This window comes from Dunckerocampus dactyliophorus, chromosome 9, assembly GCF_027744805.1.
Source record: "Dunckerocampus dactyliophorus isolate RoL2022-P2 chromosome 9, RoL_Ddac_1.1, whole genome shotgun sequence".
Taxonomy (NCBI): Eukaryota; Metazoa; Chordata; class Actinopteri; order Syngnathiformes; family Syngnathidae; genus Dunckerocampus; species Dunckerocampus dactyliophorus.
This window is the reverse complement of record NC_072827.1, coordinates 7,566,820-7,575,085: the sequence shown is the minus strand read 5'-3', so window position 1 is coordinate 7,575,085 and position 8,266 is coordinate 7,566,820. Positions and strand designations below refer to the sequence as shown.

Genomic DNA, 8,266 nt, shown 5'->3' with positions numbered 1-8,266 from the left:
GTGCAAATTCTTTTAATGTGTCTGGTAAATTTAAAAAAGTAATCTATTTCATATCATAGCATAAAAAATACAATACATTTCATTAATTTATTAATACAATTATTTATTTATGATACAAAAATAACCTAAATTAATTATGAACATAATTAATTTTCATAATTATGAAAATGATTAATTTTCATAATTAATTTAGGTAATTAATTGATTTTAAGCCCTGAAGTATATTGAGGTAGCGGGGTGATTTACAATACAGCCAAGCTAATACACCACAACAGAAGAAACAGAGGACAAAATCATATAAAACAATAAAAAAAAGAAAAGAAGTAATATAACCATTCAAATAAATGATTCATTATTAAGAACTACTTTAAGAATGAAAACTTTATTCACAATTCACACATGGCTCCGTTTATGTCGTTTCAACTGACAAATGTTTCAGGCAAACATTGCCTCAAATGATGGTACAGAAAGTATCGAAAGTATCGATATTTTGACTTGAGCATTGATTTTAGAGCATACCAGCAACAGCTGGTATTGGTATTTCATGATCGATCCACACATCGCTAGCAGGCGTCCCTTCCAAACGTGCAGGAAAACACCCAAGGCTCAGGAGAACCATGTTTATTTCAAGTCATATAAAACAGCAGTTTGCCATAAATAAATACAAATGTGCAACACATGAAGAGTGTTGATGCTTCTTTTTGGTTTCAGTTGGACTCTGCTGGTGAAGAAGGCGATCTGCAGAGGAGAGACAAAAAGAAATAAAAGCATAGCAACAACGTGCACGAGCAGCATCTGACTGATGTCATATTCACTGCCAATTATGATGCAAGTAAGTTAAAGAGATACAGTAACATTTTCAAAATGGGATGGTTTTGTTGGGTTTCAGAGTGGCTTTGAGTGGTTGAAATTACAAGATTAGATACCCTCCCCTTCTCTCTTCAATTGCCATTGTTCACTCTCCACACAAACCAGGTTTAATCCCTAAATATGCCTCACACACTTATTCAATGCATTTCACGTATAAAATACGTGGCTACTCACCACTAATCAGTAGGGGTGTCCCAAGACACCCAATTTACGAGACGAGACGGCCCACGAGACTGGGTCCACGAGATTGGGGCCATGAGAACGGGACGAGACCGGATTTTGACACAAATTCAAAGGAATTCTGCACAATGGCTCGTTGGTGTTGATGGGCTCACTTTGCTGATTGTTAATATTCCCATACAGGACTTTGGCTTTGCAATCGTCTTTTTTCTTCCTAATTTCTTGTACATTACCTTGCATTTCTCCTCACCTGGCTGTCCTGCTGCATTACTGTGTGTGTGCATGCCTCCCCCCACAGACACAAAGGGACTGTAAGACTGACAAGAGGTTTCACTCTGTTGTTGTATGGAATTCTATTGTTTTTGAACACTACCACCACCATATTTTACTGCTGGTATGATGTTCTTTTTCTGAAATGCGGTGTTACTTTTACGCCAGATGTAATGGGACACACACCTTCCAAAAAGTTCAACTTTCATCAAACCACACAGTATTTTTCCAAAGGTCTCGGGGATCATCAAGATGTTTTCTGGCAAAATTGAGACGAGCCTTAATGTTCTTTTTGTTCAGCAGTGGTTTTGGTCTTGAAACTCTGCCATGCAGGCCGTTTTTGCCCAGTGTCTTTCTTATGGTGGAGTCATGAACACTGACCTTCTAAGTGAGGCCTGCAGTTCTTTGAAAGTTGTTGTGGGGTCTTTTGTGACCTCTTGGATGAGTCTCTTGAGGTCATTTTGGTTGGCCAGGCCACTGTTCACTGTTCACCAGTTCACCACTGTTCCATGTTTTCGCCATTTGTGGATAATGGCTCTCACTGTGGTTCGCTGAAGTCCCAAACCTTTAGAAATGGCTTTATGACCTTTTCCAAATTGATAGACCTCAATTACTTTCTTTCTAGGGGAGGGCAGCAGGGGAGGCAATCACTTTTTCACACAGGGCCATGTACGTTGGGATTTTTGTTTCTCTCTCAATAATAAAAAGTTTCATTTAAAAACTATACTGTATTTTGTGTTCAGTTGTGTTGTCATTGACTAATACTTTAACTTATTTGATGATCTGAAACATTTAAGTGTGACAAACATGCAAAAAAAAGAAATCAGGAAGGGGCAAACACTTTTTCACACCACGGTATCACTTCTTAGCATATCTACATGTGTTGCTTTACTAAATATCAATAGAACTTCTTAGCATATCTACATGTGTTGCTTTACTAAATATCAATAGAACTTCTTAGCATATCTACATGTGTTGCTTTACTAAATATCAATAGAACTTCTTAGCATATCTACATGTGTCGCTTTACTAAATATCAATATAACTTCTTAGCATATCTGCATGTGTTGCTTTACTAAATAATCCTTTTTCAAAAACGTGTGTGTTCCTGTTGCTCGTGCTAACATTGCAAACTTTTGTGTCTCACAGCACACGGTGCGTTCACGGACTGCTGAACAAAGTGCCAGATCTCAACATTTGAGGAAAAAACACTGCCAGTGAAGCATAAACATTTCTACACTATTTAAAATGTTAGTTAAAATGGCCTGTAGAGTTAATAAAGGCTTCATGATGGCCCGGAAGAGATCATTTCTACTTTGATGACTTCTTATGGTGGACAAATGTTTCAAAATGCTGAACCAGAGGTTTTTTAGTGTCGTGGAAGTGTTCCACATCGGAGGTCCCACCGTGTATTTGTGTGTGATTACACAGTTGAAATGCACTTTTGAGGAGTTGTGGCAGTTTGATGGCTTAAAAGGAAGCCTTTTAACATCCTGCATTGTCTGCTATGAGAGACGTAAAAGTCTCCAGCTAGAGATATGGGAGTGTAGGGGTGAGAATGGGGTGGGGTGGGTTGTATCCTGTGTGTGTGTGTGAGAGAGTGAGGGGCAAGGGGGGGTAGGGAGTGAGGGAGCGACGCTGGAGGCAAGGGGGTACTTGAGCTGCCATAATGGTGTCTCGTACGAGAAAACATCTGTGAATTTCCTCAGTGATGGACAACAAAGTGGAACTCGGAGCAGTCACTCAGCAGCCCTTTGAAGCTGCCGTCTGACAGAAAGCTGCCATTGTTCGCAGCCCCCGACACACACAAACTCCAACTTTGCTCTCCCCTAATTTTCCCTGCAATGCGATACAAGCATAAACCCCCACCTCTGTCCCCCCTCGACCCTCTGTTCTATGAAGTGGGAGATGTGTGCATATTCACCAGCAAACAGCAAAGCCTTGGCAATGTGCGGCTTGGCCTGGGGGTCACACAGGGCGGGACAGGTCATATACCTTCTTGCAGCCCACCCTGGATGTCATAATCCCGCCTTAAAGAGGGAATTCTCCTCCTCCTTTATGACAGACACGGTTACATTCAAGAGCCAAAACATACCAAACAGTAAAAAGCTCATGCTTCTTAATAATAATAATAATAATAATAATAATAATAATAATACACCAGGGGTGTCCAAAGGTTTTTTCAGCAAGGGCCACATACAGTTTGAAGGGATGCAACTTTGCCGCTCTTCTAAAGGAACACATGTAGATATGCTAAGAAGGAGGGGTGCACGGAGGGAATTATGATATTTTGATTGTACCGATACATCTGATAACATAAAAAAAAACACTCCAATGAGGAGAGATTACCTGTACTGTGCGGGTGACCAAATCAAGCACTCCTTTTTTCTCCTGCCTGTCCTAACTTCCCCTGAGCTCACTTGTAAACAAACATTCACTTTAAGAGGGAGGACGATGGACCAAATCCGTGAAAAAAAAACATCAAGCACACAAAAAAACCTTATCAGCCACTTAAAACGCCAGCACTGCGACGTTTGAAAAGTGCAACAGTTTTTCCAGAGACCTCCGTGTGTCACGCCGGCTGCTCGGAGCGTGTGCTTGAATACAGTGCATCTTGCTGGGCCGGGCCAGGTGGCTCCTCCTGCTCTATATTCTGGATCTCCTGACCTCCGTAGCAGCACACCGGCTGCTCGGAGCATGTGTCCGAATACAGTGCACCTACCTGGGCCACAGCAGGTGGCTCCCTCCGCTCTATACTGTGGTTCTCCTGATAGTAGTGATGTGGTAGTAGTAATGTCATGATATTTGATTAGGACTAATCAACAGGTACAGTTGGTCAAATCCTAATTTCTTCCAGTCCTTCCTACTTAATTTCACTAAAGGACATATCAGTTATCTGTATCATACTGGCCTTGGGAAAAAGAAGGTTTTCAGTATCGGTTTGAAAAAATAGATATTGTGCATCTCTACTAAGAAGTGATATATATATTTCAAGAAAAAACTGCACCTCAGCTTTGTCGTGTAGGTGAAAAAGGCTGTTATTAGTATCCGCTTCACTCATTTTTTTGCTGTTGTTTTTTTCTAATTGTTTTTTTTCTAAATATTCCAACTTTTTTCGTCAATAATCTTTGTAAATGTTCTTTTTGTTATGTCATGACCTCAGTCCCATAATATTATAACTTTTTAATTTTCCAACTATTACACCTTTGTTGTTTTGTTTATTTTCATAATATTATGATGTTTAAAAAACAACCAATTTTTTCTTTAATATTTCAACTCTATGCTACTAAAATGACATAATAATTCTCTTAATATTTTTAGTTTATTCTTGTAAAATGAAATGCAATTGTGGTGTTGTTTTTTCCAACTATTTCAACTTTCTTCTTGTAACTTTCTTCTTCCTATTCCTGTAAAATTTTAACTTTATTCTCTTCACATTATAACTTTTTTTGCAACGTGATTTTCCAAAAATTACAACCTTATTCATTTTATCTTTGTTTGTCATATTATGACTTCAAAAAAAGTATTTTTTCAACTTTACGCTACGAAAATGACGGTATTTGTCCTCGTAATATTCAGACGTTATTCTCGAAAAACAGGGGTCGCCAACCTGTTGATTGTGAGCTAATAGTCGATCTTTGGGACTTTAGGAGTGACAGAGCACTGCAGCGATGTGCCTGCACACACAACAGTAACTATTTCACGTTGAGTCTGCCTTTGCTACCTCAAAGTTAAGGCGTGAATATAACTCCACAGACGTGCATCTCCCAAAAAAAATGTTTAACTTTTTTTTTTTTCCCTGTAAAATTACTGCTGATTTTTAAATTTTTGCTGCTGTCAGTTTACCTGTTAAATTATATTTTCACAATGCGTCGTGAGCCAGTAAAAACGCCGCTATGCGCAAATGGCCCCCTGGCTGCACTTTGAACACCCCTGATTTAAACAATATACGTTTGATACACTGAGAGGTGAGGAAGGTACCACAGGAATACATGACATGACATAAGACATACAGTATAAGTTTCATCGCAGGCTGGCCCGACACTGTTTTATTTTGACTCAGGTCCAAATGTTCCCGTCCCCCCTCGGCTATGACAAGTTTTCCGTTACGCATCCCGGGCCGAAAGGATGTTCTCGCACCGTTTCCCCGTCCAGTGTTTGTTCAGAGGCAGCTGGTGGCTCCATCTGGGAACGCAGCGGCGGGGCGAAAAACAAAACAGGTTCCACCTTTGGCCATGCCAAGCCTGCCCGTGCCCTCCTCGCTCTACAAACTGAGAAAGGCTAATCACAATTTCACGCTCTGATTTGTCAAATCCCACTCCAGCCCCGGAGGCGGCGAGGAAACTTTCAAGCCAGTAAATTTCATGGCGCACAGGATAAGAGCGTTTTACATTCTGCTCTTATTGTTGCTTTAGTTCGCCCTCATTGCACCACGACTGGTGGCCTCTTTTGCAAGTGAAAGCAGACGTGTGATTTTAGGGCCCAAACATTTGGTCACTGCTAAGATTAGCAGGGAGCAAAGTCTTGTTCTTTTCTGTGCATGCTAATGTTAAAAAGAAACCAGCACTTATAGAAGCCCCCCTCCTCCACCACCAGCTGCAGGTGTGAGGAAGCTGAAACAAAAGCCCGCCTAAACCGTAATGGCATCTTTTGTCATTAGCAGACCTTTGATGCACTCAACAGCTTCTTTTATCTCCTTGTTCCTCCACGCACGCCTCTTACGCTCCCTCTCTCCTCCCCGCTCCACCACTTTCTTCATTAAAAGCGTCTGCGGGCTATTCTCTTTGCGCTCACAGTCCTCAACGCACATCTGGCATCCGGCTGACGCTCGCGCTTGTCCATTTATTCACTTGCAACCAGGAGCCACTAAACAGCATCGCAATGCTTTTCAAAAGCGGAGTACAATTATTATTACAATATGAACCCCATTCACGCTGGAATAAAAAGGACTGTGGATGACGTGACTCCAAATAATATCCTAGCAAGGATACTAAAGTAGCCACATACACAATTGTTTGGTTTTGACTTATTTTGGTGTTTGCTCACAAAGTATTGAGCGTTTACAAACAGGGGTGTCCAAAGTGCGCCCCGAGTTCCATATGCAGGCCGCAGCTGTTTTTTAATGGCCTGCGGCACATTCTAAAAATGTATTTTAACAAGAAAAACACCAACAGCGAAAATGGAAAATCAGCAGTAATTTTACAAGAATAAAATCCAAATATTACGAAAAAAGAAGAAGAATATTAAAATATTGAAATAATATTGAAATGTTATGAGGGGAAATAACATTATTTTAGTAGCATAAAGTTGAAATATTTAAGGAAAAAGAATTTTAAAAAGTTGTAATATTCTGAGAATCAAACAAAACAATAAATAAAGTTGTCTTTTTTTTTTTGTAGGTTGCGGAAAAAGTTATAATGTGATGACAATAAAGTCCAAATTACGAGAAGAAAATTTACAAGAAGAAAGCTAAAATTGTTAGAAAATTAAATAAAAAAAACCCCAACAACAGCAGAAATGGCAAAAAGGCTGTAAGTTTGTAAGTAAAAATATTACGAGAAAAATATATACATTTTTAAATGTAATATGTGAAACATTCCTTCATTCCTGTGCCGCTTATATTAAAATTTACAAGAAGAAAATTTGAAATAGTTGGAAAATGAAAAAAAAAAATGACAAGGAGATCCCACCTGAGATGTTTTCTACCCGGCACAGTGGAGGGGGGGGCCATCATGATCTGGGGTGCTTTTTCATTCAGTGGAACACTGGAGCTTCAGGTGGTGCAGGGTCGTCAAACGGATGCAGATGTTGCAGCGGGCATCCCTCATGACTGAGGGCCCTCGTCTGTGTGGTAACAGCTGGGTTTTTCAACAGGACAACGCTGCAGTTCACAATGCTCGCTTGACCAAGGACTTCTTCAGGGAGAATAACATCACTCTTTTGGACCATCCTGCATGTTCCCCTCATTTAAATCCCATAGAGAACATTTGGGGATGGATGGCAAGGGAAGTTTATAAAAATGGCCATCAGTTCCAGACAGTTGATGCCCTTGGTGAAGCCATCTTCACCATTGGAGCAATGTTCCCACTAGCCTCCTGGAAACACTCACATCAAGCATACCTAAAGCAATTTTTGAAGTGATTAACAAGAACGGTGGAGCTTCTCATTACTGAGTCCTACTGAGGACATTTTTTGTTCTGGTTTGGAGAATTTTTTGTTATTTTTAGAGCGATGGTCTTAAACTTTTGATCAGCTGATAAACAACCAATTTCAGTTTCATTGTTGTTTTCAATAAATTACTTTTTCCAAATGCTTTTTGTCTCACTCCCCCTTCTTGTTTTTGCATATTGTAGCTCTACTTAAAACCTCATTAAGATCCAAATGTGCAAAATGAAAATTCTAGCAATTTTTCAACTGGTCTTAAGATTTTGATCAGGAGTGTATATCTACATGTGTTGCTTTACAAAATATCAAAGTGGCCAATTTGCATCCTTTCATTTGGTTGGAAAAAGTTCCAACCGCTGGTTGGAAAAAGTTAGAACACCCTGGTGTATTTGGTACGTCCTTCATGTGTTGCGTGTAGAGTGTGAGTGACTTAGGAGTTTTCTCATTGAAGTTCTCATTTACACTAAAAATCCACTTCCATCACAGTCTAGGAAGGGACTCACATGTATTTAGAATGAAGTGCATACTTATACGTAAATACTTATAAACGTGTCAATGTAGCGCATGCTTGTGTTTGTACGAGCCTTAGACATAAGTTTGCGTGTTTGTTAGTCACAGTTTTATTCTTGCCGGGGGAATTTTGCTGCAACAATGCAGTGTAACACATGGCAGTGTGAGGAAAATGGGACTGATCTGGATATGAAAAGCAGGTAAAGTGCATTAAAACAGTGTTTGAAAAGGCTTCACATGAAACGGCGCGATTCAAACTCTCCCTTTGAAC

General features: G+C 39.9%; 1 protein-coding gene across 5 annotated transcripts in view; it reads right to left on the bottom strand.

Moving 5' to 3' along the window:
• Positions 1–606: 606 nt before the first annotated feature.
• Positions 607–8,266, bottom strand: part of myo3b (myosin IIIB) — a 185,807-nt gene continuing 178,147 nt past the window's right edge. For all 5 annotated transcript variants that reach the window (XM_054786516.1, XM_054786514.1, XM_054786515.1 and 2 more), the window contains one exon: positions 607–738. The gene's annotated coding sequence lies outside the window, so the exon portion shown is untranslated. The remainder of the gene's footprint in view (positions 739–8,266) is intronic.